At 40.3% G+C, this 14,033-nt stretch overlaps 1 protein-coding gene across 3 annotated transcripts in view; it reads right to left on the minus strand.

Annotated features, from left to right (window-relative positions):
• Positions 1-13,947, minus strand: part of MAP3K2 (mitogen-activated protein kinase kinase kinase 2) — a 50,558-nt gene extending 36,611 nt beyond the window's left edge. The window contains exon 1 of one of the 3 annotated variants that reach the window (XM_085584215.1): positions 13,897-13,947. The gene's annotated coding sequence lies outside the window, so the exon portion shown is untranslated. Of the gene's footprint in view, positions 1-7,297; positions 7,419-13,896 lie in introns of those variants that run through there. The other 2 variants (XM_021526172.3, XM_021526171.3) reach the window with 2 other exon arrangements.
• Between the last annotated feature and the right edge of the window lie 86 nt (positions 13,948-14,033).

Here is a 14,033-nt window from a genome sequence, read left to right on the forward strand (position 1 = left end):
ACACAAAGACAACATATTGTCATAATATTTCCTTCTCACACCTGCACTAGCACAGCCCTTAGCAGTAGGTACCAAATTATGAGGACATCTATGATGCTTCATTATTGTACTTTTCCCTCAAGTGTTGAAAATGTAAGAACCCTCATAAATACAGCTAATAAGGAAAACTAACTACAGTTCCAGAGAAAGGACTGCTGTCTGTGTCCACTTCTATCAACTTTAAGAAAACTGTTCCACTGCTAAGATTGCATTTGTGTCTGCTTGTCTTCACTAACTGCTGCTGTCCAGCTGAACCTTAATGACAGGCAGGAGATCTGGAGCCAACAGATGATACAGCTGAAAAGATTTTACATTCTAATTAATAATCAGCCTATCAGCTTCACATTCTACGGTATCAATGCCAATACAAGAAAAGAGCAAGAACTCGTGCTGGAATCAACCCTCTTGGCCACCACACAGACCTGGATCTTTTGAAAAAGACAACATGGATAATGCAGGGATTTCAGGAAATTACACAATATAAAGTGTGACATATAACAAACTGTAAATAATGGATATGTGCATAATTGTGATAGACAGGGAAGAGAAGATCCAAAAAGAGAACCTCACTTGCAAATCTTGGTGCACTCTGTGTATGTGTATAAAGAACTGACCTCCCTCAGTATCACGGTCTACTTGGATTTATGGTGCTGGAGAAGTCTTGTCAAAGGCCTTCCTGCAGTCACAGCATAAGAAAGAAGATCTACCCTTGCATGAATAAATTAGTTAAAATATAGAGGACATAGGACAGACATAGTTGTTTTCAAAAGGAAGGATAACAGTGGGCCTCCACAACAGTGCGTGTTGTTCAATATATTCTAGATTACCCAAGAACCAGGAGCTTTCTGAAACTCCTATTATTTGGGAGAGCAAGGAGAGGACTGACGACAGTAGAGGTGGTCATCATTATCAGAGAGAGGATTGAGCAATAAAGCAGGTAATTAATGAATAAAAGGGCAAGTTGAGGAAGGGAGGAAGGAGAGCAATAGTTCCAACTTTGCACATAGGAACCAATGGGCTTTGCACTGAATACTGACAGAACTCAGAAATAAAGCCAATGTTATGAACAAGAAGTGTGAAACAGACCACTGCCTTCACATCTTGAACTCCATTAGCATTCCTGGGACCTTCAGATCCAGAAGAGGATGCAGCAAAAAGGTACAGAATGTAGGAAAAGGTACAATCAAAGGCATAGAAGGGGTTCTACAGGGGAAAAAAAAAAGGCAAACTAGGATTCTCGTTTCAGTAACATTTGGGTGTGGAGAGAAAATTATAAAGGGCTACCAAATTGTACAAGGAACAGAGAGATGTATTGTTATAACACACAGAGAATGTCCACTCTCCTCCAAAAAAAAGATGGCACCAAAGGAATTCAGTAAAAATTTTTAAGAAGTTAAAAAAAGAGTAGCTTTTACTAGAACCATTCACATACCTATAGAATTTCTTGCAAAAGGATATTTGGATGCCAGACATTTATTTAGCTGCATGCAAAAAAAGTCTGAGAAAAAAATCCAAACATTACTACCTACCCAAAAGCTATTCCAGATTTAGAATCAACCTTTACTAAAAATAATTTGGGATTGAAAGAATATTCAAGCTAAGAATGATTACACTGTTCCCACTCTTCCATAAGCATTCATTCATGCTCATCACTGAGGGATGGATACTGGATTTTCTTTTGTTTGATTCTATCACGGGTTAAGATTTTACCTAAAACTTGCCAGACAGTTCACCAATAACACATAAATTTGCTTTTGAAAGTCTCATTCAGTATTCATAATAGTGCCAGTATCACAAACACAGAAGCATAACAGATATTCCATGAAGGAACTTGCTAGAGCAAGGCATTCATTAAGTCATTAAGAAGTCATTATATTATCCACCTCATCCCTGCCTGAAGTTACTGTGCTCACTGCTACCAGCAGCGCAAAAAATGCTTTTCTCAACCCAACTTTACACCAAGACAATTATCATCGAGCCATTATGGGAGAAAACCCCACAATTCCCATGGAGATTTGCCATTCAATTTGATTTTTATTTTTAAAACAAAGTCTTACACTGGAGTTACAAAACTTGTGGCATTGCTAAAATCACACATAGTGTGACAAAACAACAATTATATACAAGTTGAACTTTACCAGTTTTCAGTTGCTGCATTAATAAAATATTTAGGGTGACAAATCTCATGCTCTTCAATAGAATGTTGTAATTTTTTTTAGATTTTATTTTGAGGTTTAATATCTGCTTGTGTCAGTATTTTAGCTCTCTGTTCTCTTTCTATTATTATGAATTCAAACAGCTTGATCCAGATTTTTCCAGTTTTCAAATGTTTGTTCGAAGATGAGACTATAGTTACTTTTAGTAATATGGCATTTAAACTAGCATTTACAGACCTCTTATCTACATTATTTTAAAATAATTTTAGGGACAGCTGTGATGTAATCTACACTGACTGCTTGAATACTTCTTCCTGCAAGAAACTAAAAAGGGACTTCACAAGTAATCATTACTGGTCTCCCAAATTAATTTTTTATGAAGAACATACTGTTGAAAGAATTGCAAAATTTGATCCATCTGTGATCTAGCCTCAAAAATTATGGATAAAATCATTTACATAAGTCTGATAAAATGGAGTAAAACCAGGGAACATGCTAAACACATCTGTTCCATAGCTGACTCTGCAATTCTTCCAATCAAGCACGCCTACAGGATTAAAATTTCTTCTGCTACGTCAGTGGACCATGTGACATCTCAAAACGGCAAAAGGCTCCTTCAGGTACAGTTACACTAACAGATGTTACCTCAGCAATATAATTTACTTCAAAAGACAGCACATGTATAAAATAGACCAGTAAGGACACACTTGTGCCAACAGAAACTGCATCTAACCCTAGGAGAACTTGTCCTCAATCAAATTTCCTGTTGTAGATCAGGCTTATGTTCAAAAGCCACAGGGACTGCATGTGCTGGCAAAGAGATGTGGAAGAGCAGCAAGTGCATACTCTAGTAATCTAAAAAAGCTTAATAGAAGAAAACGAACCCAAAATAAAGATTGAATTCAATACAGTATAAGGTTATATTCCTTGGAAAGGTGACTCCAATTCATATGTATGAAGGGATACAACAAACACGAGTATGAGCTCCTGTGCTAGCAAATGCAGGAGACAGGAACCTGATGCTGCTGGCAAGAAAAGAAAAAAACCCCAACAACAAAACAAAAACAAAACCCAGCCATACCTGCATGCACACACCCTAGAATGGTATTTTAATAAGGCCATCATGTTACTTCTGCTACTTGCAGAGTAACTTAATTACTCTGTTGCTCAAAAACTGTCTGTAGAACTTTGAAAAAGATAAAGACAAATCAGTGCCCAGTGAGACTGAACAACAAAAATCCTGTTCGGACAGTTTAGTAAAGCAAAGTCTAAAATAAAAGGAGACAGTGGAAGAGTCTTCATGTATGAGGACTTGGTGAAAAGAGCACGGCAACTATTATCCTGCATGAGCAGTAAGAGTTGGATGAGACTTAAATGGCTTAACTAGCACCAAGACAGAGTTAAATGTTAAGAAAAGCCTCCTAATAACAGTAATAGTCATATGTACCAGCTATAAATAGATCAGTGAAGAGGTGTGGTATTCCCCTCTTCTGAGCTTTTTAAGAGAAGACCAGACAAATGTCTGTCACACATGATTTCAGCGTATTTCCTTCTGCCTCTGGTGGGGATGACCTCATGAAATCCCTTCCCTTCTTACACAGCCATAATTTCTTTCTCCATCCAAATGAAAAATATTAATCAGTGTTATCATATCTCAGCTTCAAAAGTACAGTCTTCCCAATACAAACATCAGAAGGATATGAATTTTATTGCATTGCTGTTTTCAGATTGTTCCTGTGCTTGGCACAAATCATCCCAGGAAAACAAAAAGCAGCATGCTTTACTGCTGATGATAACCCAAAGAAATGGACAAATGATGATTTGAAATACAGGAAGAGAAGCAAATGAAAAAAATATTGTGAAGGATTAAAAGAAAAAAATGGCTGAAAACAAAGTCACAGCAAAGAAAAAATACTTCAGCCTAAAGAAAACTATCTTCCTCTCACATGAAAAACTGAGCTACAGTTTGCTGGTATATCTTTAAAAATATGCAATAATTTGAGATACAGGAGTACACATAAAACTTCACAAACAGATGAGAAAAAGCTAATTCCCAACTGCCAGTTTTTAAAGGAAAATGGGGATACCTCTGCTTTGGTCCTGCTCAAGTAAGTCCAACTTCAAATAATCTCATCAATATGGGCTCTAAACTATGCCACATGTGTATTTGTGGGTCAAGTATCTCTAGAGCAGTGGTTCCCATTTCCCAGGGGAATCCCTGCAACATCACAATACAGAATTTCATCTTTCCTGTTCTCATCATCACCAATCTTCCTCCTGCTTCTAAAAAATTACATTTAAGTTGAATATACTAAACATTCCAGAAAACTCTGCAAATAAGCATGCTTAATCTAAGAAACTGGGTTTACACAGAGCCATAAACTTCATTTGTCATATTATTAAATCAAGATGTCATGTCAAGATCCAGAATTGAGAAGTGAATCACAAATAACATGCTGAATTCTGAACACATTCCCATGTTTCCAATGTTATTCTACAAGCTATGTGCAATTATAGCATGCATGATCTATTTTGACCTTAGCACTACAAAATACAAAACATTAAAATAGCAAAAGAAGCTTTTCTTCTTAAAAAGATTTTTCTTTCTTTTCACAAAAAAATCTTTAACTGATTTTTTTCTTTTTTTTTAGTTTAATACTGTGTCAGTTTTACTTGAGAATTTTAAAAGCTTGCATTTAGAAATTAATCTTTCAGGACAGCAAATCTAATAGTTTGCCTAATTAGACAAACCTAGAGTCACTAGGCAATACACATATTTACATTAGCTTGTCACGCATATGAAAACACATGACATTTTCTGCAAATGTATTTAAGATGTACTTAACTACATCAGTCACATTTTCATCATTCATTTATTTTTCTCCAAGTCTAAACAAAAGATACTGTTAGTAGTACAGAATATCTAAGAAGATATTATAAAATATGTTCATTACTCCAAACTAAATGGGGATCTATGGATACTTCTCCACAGATCAGAACACCATTGGCTGTGTGTTGTGGAAGAGGGGGAACAAATGAAGGAAATCAATCTAAGTTCAGAGGATGACCAGTTAGACAGCCACCAAACAACTTGTCACGAAAACAGATTACTCATGACTTTTGACTTAGTTTGCTGAGGCAAAAAGTTAGCCTACAGTTATAATATGAAAGAAAAAAATATAAAACTGCAGATTGCCAAGATTTCAAAGCCTTTTTCTTCATAGTCCTTCACAAATACTTCTCATTAATGACAAGGTTTTAAAAACCAGTAATTCTGATTTGTATCTAAATATTAATAACTTATAGGAAATGATCAGGAAAAAATGTGATGTAAAAATTGTAACTGTGGACTAAAACTTCTGCTTCACCAACTTGCTTGCTTCCTCCAGAGAAAACTATAATAAAACAATCTCTCCTGCATTTAGAGTCACTAGGCTTTAAATTCCACAAGCATGTGGACTGACTGGCTTTCCCAATATTCATAGCAAATAACCCCTGATACATCTATGACCAAAACTGAAAGGTTATTCATTTTTAGCATAAATTAGTATTATCAACATAAAAACAAAACAAAAAAGCTTGCTTACTGGTATTAAACAATAACATAATGCTCATTTCACTACATGAATAAATTCTGTCACAGCTCTCTATTTAATAACATTTACTATAAAACTCCTAAGATTACCAAGCTATTTTGGAAAAAAAGATTCCTCTGACAGTTTAGAAATCTCAGCAAGCCAAGGCAAGCAATGCAAAAATTTCTATTTTCTTCATCTTGCTCTTCTATTAGTGCCAGGTAAACCACCTGTTCAAATACCAACACAGAGTTTATCAAGGCAAACTCTACACAGATTTTTCTTCTCAAGCAATGAGTCAATCTGACAAGTGTTATCTTCCTGTTCTGCTTTATCAACACACACTAAAACCTCGGGGTGGGGGGGGGGGGGGATCAAATTAATTATACACAGCTTTGCTACCTGAATCAAATCTGGGGTCAATACGTATTGGTGGCAGTCATTATAGAAAACAGTGTAAAGGAAACAGGAATTATAGCAAGTTCTGATTTTTAAATAGATTTCTGAGGAAATCAGTTATTTACAAAGTCACGGTAAGGAAAGGTATGGGTGAAAGCAGGAAAAGATAGTGACGAAAAAGAATTATTCTAAGGTTTTTCAGTGTGGTACAAATACTAGCTCATCAATGTCCTTTCCCTTAGAATTATCCCTAGGGAATTCCAGAGGAAAGAATACTTTCTCGGGTATCTCCTTAGTAAGTGCTTCGCCACAAGAGAACCCAAGGTATTGTGCAAGACAAGCCTGTAGCCATTCACTCTGGTAATACGTCTCTGCCATACACACAGCAATACAATTCTGAAGGCCTCCAACGCTCTGCAACGTGCTGCATTGTTTAAAGAAAAGAAACGCTGTAGTTGAGAGACATTTTCTGCGCGGACTAGAAATCCCCCTTGTTTTAAGGCAGGCTTCTATTATCTTTTACCACCCTCTTAAAGGACAGTGCATGATACAATACAGCTTAGAAGCTCCCAGCTAATTTAGCGCTTTGATCTTCAGTAATGCCACAGCCAAAAACTAAGAAGAGATTTACGAAGCAAGAGAAACCAAGGGGGGGGAAAAAAGGCAGAAAAACCTCCCAACCTCGTGGGTGCTGCAATGCACTTCAAAAGCAACACGGGAATAAATAATCCAACATTCACTTTTTCCCCTGACAAAAACATCTCGCAGAATCTGACCTACATACCCAATTCACAGCACTACCACTGCAGAGCAATTCCAAGACGAGAAACCACAGCATCAGCGAGCAAACACAGGAAGGTTCAGGGTGACACAGAAATACTCGGCAGGCACATAAAAACACTTCAGATAATGCAGCGGTAATGTAAGGGAGCAACATTAGCGCGTGTCTCCCGGCACCGCAAACAACTACGGTGCCGCGCAGCTCCACCCGCACCGGGCCGGGTTCGTGCTGCCCCCGGCCCCGGCACCTCCGGGACCGGCCCGGGGCCCCGCAAGGCGCCGGGGCAAAGCCGCCCCGCGGTTCGCACGCGCTCGGGCCGCCGCGCCCGCCCCTCCCCGCACACCCACCTATGTCACGGCGGAGGCCGGGCGGCCGCCGGGGACCCCCCGCGCTTCCCGGCGGCGGCGGGAGCAGCCCCGGCTGGGCGGGCGGCGCGGAGGGAGCGGCCAGGATTCCGGAGCGGAGCCCACCCCCCCGGGGGAGGGGGGGAAAGGGCCCGGGGCCTGCCCGCGCCGGAGCACGGCGGGGACGGTGACAGGCGGCGCCGCGGCCGGCGCGGAAGGAGCGGTGCGGCTCGGCGGGCGGAGAGGAGCGGGCAGGTGCCCGGGGGCGCTGCGGCCGCGGCGGGGCCGGGCCGGGCCGGGCCGGGGGTCCCGTCGGGCGTGAAGCGCCGCGGCCGCCGCTGCTGCCGCCCGCGAGCTCCGCCCCGCGCGCGCCGGGCCCCGTGACGGGAGGAGCGCGAGGCGTCACCGCGCGGCGGCGTCACGGACGGGGGGCGGCGCGCGCCCGGCGGCTGCGGGGGCGCGTGCGCGCCGGGACGCGCCCGGGGTTCGAGTCCCGCCGGGGACGCCCCGCGGCACCCCCGGGCCGAGGGCACCGGGGCCGGGTGGCTCCGCCGCAGCGCCGCCGGACAGGCCGGTGGGTCAGCTCACCGCTCCCGGACAGCCGAGTGTAAGAGAAGCCCGGGCTGGTGCCGTTCCGCGGGATCGGCGCCGTGCGAGGGCAGGATGGGAAGGGGCAGCGCGGTACCACCACTGCCATCGCTCACTGTATAAATCCCGGCCCCGCCGCAGCCCGGCGCAGGACGCGCCGCCCTGACCTGCCTCTTACGGGGGCTGTGCGCGCTTTTAGGACGATTTGTTTAGAACGGCGCTCTGCCGCCTTCGGGACGCCCATTTCTGCCGGCACAGACTGACCGCTCCGCAGGAGGCACCTGCTTCCCGCAGGAAGTCAATGCATGCAAGGAAGAAGGATGCTACCCTCAGTTAATCAGCGAGGAAGCAGTCCCTGGTACGTAGCAGGCCAGCTATTACAGCTACCCTTGCGGTCTTAAGTAGCCGATGACGGTAAATAATAGCATGGCACTGTAATTAGTTTTGTACAGATTTACCAGTAACCTTACAGGCATGACTACTGTGTGCGAGATGCACAAATGACCTGTGCATGTTTAGTGGATGCCCTTTGAGACACTGCCAGGCCCGGTGTGTTCACACAGAGCTGTACAGAGACAGCAGCGACCTTTGCTGGGGCACCTGACTCCACTGCTGCTCACATGCTGCTTTCTGGGCATGTGCTAAGAGGTATTTAACATGTAAGACAGCAAGAGGTTTGCAAATCCTGAACAAGCACTCAAAATCTACCCAAAACAAGGGTTGGGGGCTACATTGGTCACCCTTAACAAACATGTGAAATAATACTTGAACAGAAGTTTAAGATTTACATATCAATTTGCAGTGGGAACCACATATAAAACTAAGTAATTGCCCGCAAAGTCCATAACCTGATTGAGATCTTCTACCAAAATAGACTTCAAAGAATTATAAAAGAAAATACCATCATAGTCTTTAAAAGGCACTGAAGAAGCCAGTGCTAAAGAGCATCTGATGCAGCACATCCAAGGCACAAGGCACCAACTCACTGATCCCAGAGCCATCATGCAGGGGACATTGTCATCTCAAAGCTAAGACACTTTGCTTCAGACTTGCGAAAATTGTGTCAGTGGTGTTCACAAGACATTTGTCATGATTAAGGGTCTTTAATTGGGAAGTTAAAAAGGTGACCTTTACTGCCAAACAATAGGGAAACAGCCAAGAAAATGCTGATGTGTGATGCTCCTGCACCATCAAGCAAAATCAATGAGCCACAGCTGCTTACACAGCTTTGAATACACATCCAGTGTTTCCCTTGCCTTAATGTTCCATTTCATTGCCATTTGTCAGCTTTAGTGTTTTGTATCTGGATTTAACTGATGCAGGAGGGCTTAGCAAATGGAAGGTTTTGAAGTCAAAGTTCTTTCACTACAGAAGAAGCCAGGAAGGATTGTGGAAGATCATCCCACAGTTCTCTGCCCATGTGAGCTCTGTATTGCTGCACAAAGCCTGCCCAGCACAGAGCAGCATCCCGAGACTGCCATGCAGAGGTGATGTACATCCTGACAGGCATCAGTGTGATCATGACATAATCCTGAAAGCAGAGCATCTTCAGTATCAGGAACAGGATAAACAACTAAATATTGACTTTGAGATAGAAAATACCTATCAACATCAAGGATCAGCACCTATGATACTGTCTCACACTGAGCTCAGCCCAAACCCAGGGGCATGGCTCTGGGATCATCTATCATCCTACCAGAGTAAAATAAATCTTACAGGCACAGTGTAATTGCTGATTTGGAAAATAACAGTAAAAAATAGCTGACAGGAGTTGAAATAAAGTATATCAGTTATTTATCCATTCAGTTCAAACCCTGTACAGGTGACAGAAGCTGGGAGGTGTGGGGGTGGAAATTACAGAGTAAGCACATCTCAGGATAGTGTACTCAAGCAATTGACTGAAATCTGGCAGAATGGCTCTCCCTGAATTCCAGAATCAATACCTCATTGCAATGAGAGGTTCTTACCTCCTACATGTATTGCTTGAGGCTATACATGTGCCTGTGTTAGTTGACACTAGATCCACAGCTTCTAAACTCTAAAAAGGAACAAACCAGCCCCTCTTCAGAGCCATGCCATCATTCTCCTTTTTCTCCCAAGTTTCTTTGCCTCCCCACCACTCCTTCCTATAGATGGCACCGTATTACCACGTTTTGAATGATATCCAGAAAAGGGTAAGTTAGTGATTAATTTAATAAATATTTAATCAAAGGAGGGGTTAACTGACAGAGGAACAAGCTGCTGGAGACAGAGCAGATAACAGAAGTCAAAATGCCTTCTTCTGGGAACTGCAGTAGGGTAAAGCTTGAGATGCCAGCATGTTATAACATAATCCAGTCTTTCTTCACCAGAAGGAGGGCCAACAGTCTGTTTATAAACTTAAATCCAGCTCCCATGCATTGAGGAAACAGTAGTATTAGTTCAAACCTTCACTAGTCACGTGTGCTATGCTCCTCTGCCTTCCCATGAGAGAAGGAAACAAGTGCCTTCATCTCAGTACTTTCACCCAATCCAAATGCACCATCACTGTAAGGCTAATGGGAAAAAAAAAAAAAAAAAAAAAAAAAAAAAAAAAAAAAGAGCAAACATCTTGGGGAGGACAGTCCTAAACCACTGCTGGAAGATTTATAAAAATGTAATATCACTAAGTGATCTTGAGCAACAGTATTTATGAAGCAACTCATTTACCTTTAGGACTCAGCCATTTTCAGTAACCCAGAATAGAGACACTGTTGACTTTACTAATAAGGCAATTCCCCTAACATCTGCAGCACTCAGCCATTTAACACAAGGCTGCTATTTGAGATGGCAAGGGGAAACTGGGAGATACTGATTAGAAGTATATTAAATTACACTATCTTGCAAAGAGCACACTTTCTTAAAGATTATAGGGGATATTCTGTGTGCCTGTTCAGAAGACTAAACACAGCCATAAAAAGCTTGTAACAAGCAATGGTTGCCTCATATTTGTTCATTTACATCTTAAAGCAGACAAGGGACCTTACTGCAGAATGACACTGCACAGGCTATTCTCCCTTCAGCAAACACAATTGTTAGTCTTTAAAGAATGAAGATTTTTTACAACCTAAACTTCATTTTACACTAAGCAAGCCCAGAGAATAATCAGACTTCACTTTATCCTAAATAAATACCCTGAATGAGCAATATTCTGCTTAAGAGTACAGATACAAAGAGTTTCTGTATCTTATGTAAAACATAAGGCAAGTGCAGTTGACAGAAATTGACAGAAGTTCCCCTTCAGTGAATTACATTGCTGTCACAAATGTAAAGTTCTATGACACATATTCAGATATAACACCAGATAGTGGTGTATTGTAGCAGTTGGTAAGCACCTATTCATCCATCAAATGAATATCTGATAAGAGATAGGCAGAATACGCAGAGGTTTGGCCAGAGGTAAATACTAAAGCCACCAAAAAGAGATTTCTAACAGAATGGTAAATGTAACTGTCATTCTAACATTCTTCTCTTTGCTTATTAGAATTATACAGTGCAGTAAATGTTTACATTTCAGTGCTTGGTCAGTTAATCTTGATTCTTCCTGAGGTTCCTTAGCCCTTTTCTCAGTTGCTTTCACCTCCCTTGTACAATAAATTAAATAAAGTCCTGTTCTCTGAACTCCAGATACCCCAATCTTAAGGTCAAGGATGTTTTTGCTACCACACCCATTTCTTTTAACCTCTCAATGCCCTTTGATCAAGGGCTGTTGGCATAGGAAGAGCGTTGCTACAGTTGATATTATCTGCAGCACTACAGCAGAAACATGAAACATTCTTGCTGCCAGCTGACACAATTGTGGGTTTATGCAAGGTGCTGTAAAACTTTTAAAATAATTTTAATCTACATAAAAATGGACCAAAGAGGCAAAACCAAAATAAAACCTCTGTTCTGAGAATTAAACACTTCATGTAATCCATGATGCAAGACAAAAACCACAAAAACAAAGTAAAATCCCCCAAAAATACAAATAAAAACAAAAACAAAAAAAAAAACCCAAAGGAAATAAAGGAAAGGCTGTGATTACTGCAAAACTATTACAGCAAGGGAGTTACTATCCTAATATCTAAACAATTGTGATAAAAATGTTAGTATTATGCACAGTAAGCCTCAGCTTATGAGGGAACCTTGATATTATTACTGGGGAAAAAAAGAAAAAGCAGAGAAAAGCAGACAACACTGATGTGTCCCCTTCTCCTTCTGAGGATGTATTTTCTGTATTTTTAAAACAGATTTATCTGTAGAGTATTCTGAGTATATTATCCTATTACACTAAGCTGAGCATATTACGGCTCCACAAATGCTGCCTATTTCAACTTCCTGCCAGTTAAAAAGAAAAAGCACACACAGCCTCTTCTAAAGAATTAACTGACATCTTCTTTATACAGCTATTGCTTTGCTGGAAGTTGAAGAAGGCAAGGTCAAATTGTATTCAGCACAAGCAAGGTTTGTTATAGTTTTACTTGTGAAGGAATTTATTAACTGCAGACTGAAACTATCTCCCACACAGAAGAATGCTCACCTTTCTGATGGTCTCATGATTTCCTGGGGTGAATGATTAATTTCACCATCATTACATATAAACTTCCCCTCTTTATAAATATACACACTATAGCATAGTTAAAGAGGAAATTTGCAAGATTAAAAATTGATGATTTCCAAGTTTGTACTCAAATATTTCAGTGAACATTTCTGGGATATAATAAAAGTAATCAATTCACTTCATTTCACTTTAAAGCCAAAGTACCTGGCTCAGAAATGTACCATAGAAACTCACAGTCAAACATAAAGAGAAAGTAAGTTCCACAAGTCTCAAGCTCATTCATGTTTAACCTTCTTTCCCAGAAAGATGTCAAGGATGTCAAAACAATGTGTTAATAAACTAAATAATTTCATTTGAATGCAATGGGCTAGACTTCTAGAGTTATTTATCTAACAAATGCATTTGCTTCCAGGAATCCTCTTGCTGAGTACCCTGAACTAATATTTGCAATAAACAAAATATACCTTGCACAAGAGGTTTGAAAAAAGTTGGCTTTATCTCTGTACCAATTTCTCACAGTCACATAAATGACTGTTCAGTTACTACAGAAAGAGGATAAAGCAGAAAGAACACACATGATGGCTCAAACTACCCTCCCCCCAAAAAACTGTCATTCATTTCATTTTCATGATATAGCAATCTACATGTACCTATATAAGAACACATTTTACTGAAAGACACAAAAGTCAAACATCTTTGCAGAGAAAAAACAACCATCAAACTTTTACATTCAGTCCAAAATGAAGTACTAAAAGTTCCCTTCTATAGCAGCAACTTGAATCCAGGAATTTCAGTTTTTACAGCAAACAAACACAGTCATTAAGTATTTTTTATATTTTCACTAACGTGAGCAGACATGGGAACATTTGCCTTAAAGTGAACAAAAAATTTACAAATATAGCCTCTTCAAGTGATGTATTACAACACTTATATTTTTAAATGGCATCTCTGCATTGTTCACAAAAACCACACCTAAAGAAAGTGATGAAAAAAATTCTGCTAACATTGTAAGACAACAAGTATGGATAAAAGGTGTTTCAGCTGGCAAATGAAGAATTCCAAATTTCTCTTTTACAGTGTAGCATTCTGCAGAGAGCACTGCAATATACACCATGGATATGGCATGTTAAATTGTTGAATATATATTGTTTTCCATCACTGTATTTATTATCAGTTTATTCTGTTATCAAAATTAAGTTGCAGCCACCTTAAATCCATTATGTCATTATATCTGCAAACAATTAAAAACATTCAAAATATGATATGCCATATTAGTTTGAAACATTAATAACAGTATTCCATCTTATTTTTATTTATTTTCAGAGATACACATACCCTACTTGGTCTTTAAAACCATTGTTGAACAATCAGTATGTGGCTGAACAGAAATAGTGTAGAGCTAATACTGACCCAAGGGTTACTAAAGCAACTAATAGTAAAAGATTTAAATTACCTTCTGCATAAATTCATCGAGGACAGTAGGATTCCTAAACATTCCCTCTTGGTTACCTTCACTGCAAAACAAGTATTCTTTGTGTTCCCTTCTTGCTGGGATTCTTCATTACTTAATGTCTGTGCAAATGGATAGTC

The sequence above is a fragment of the Lonchura striata genome, chromosome 7, assembly GCF_050655825.1.
Source record: "Lonchura striata isolate lonStrDom1 chromosome 7, ASM5065582v1, whole genome shotgun sequence".
In the NCBI taxonomy this organism is placed as follows: domain Eukaryota; kingdom Metazoa; phylum Chordata; class Aves; order Passeriformes; family Estrildidae; genus Lonchura; species Lonchura striata.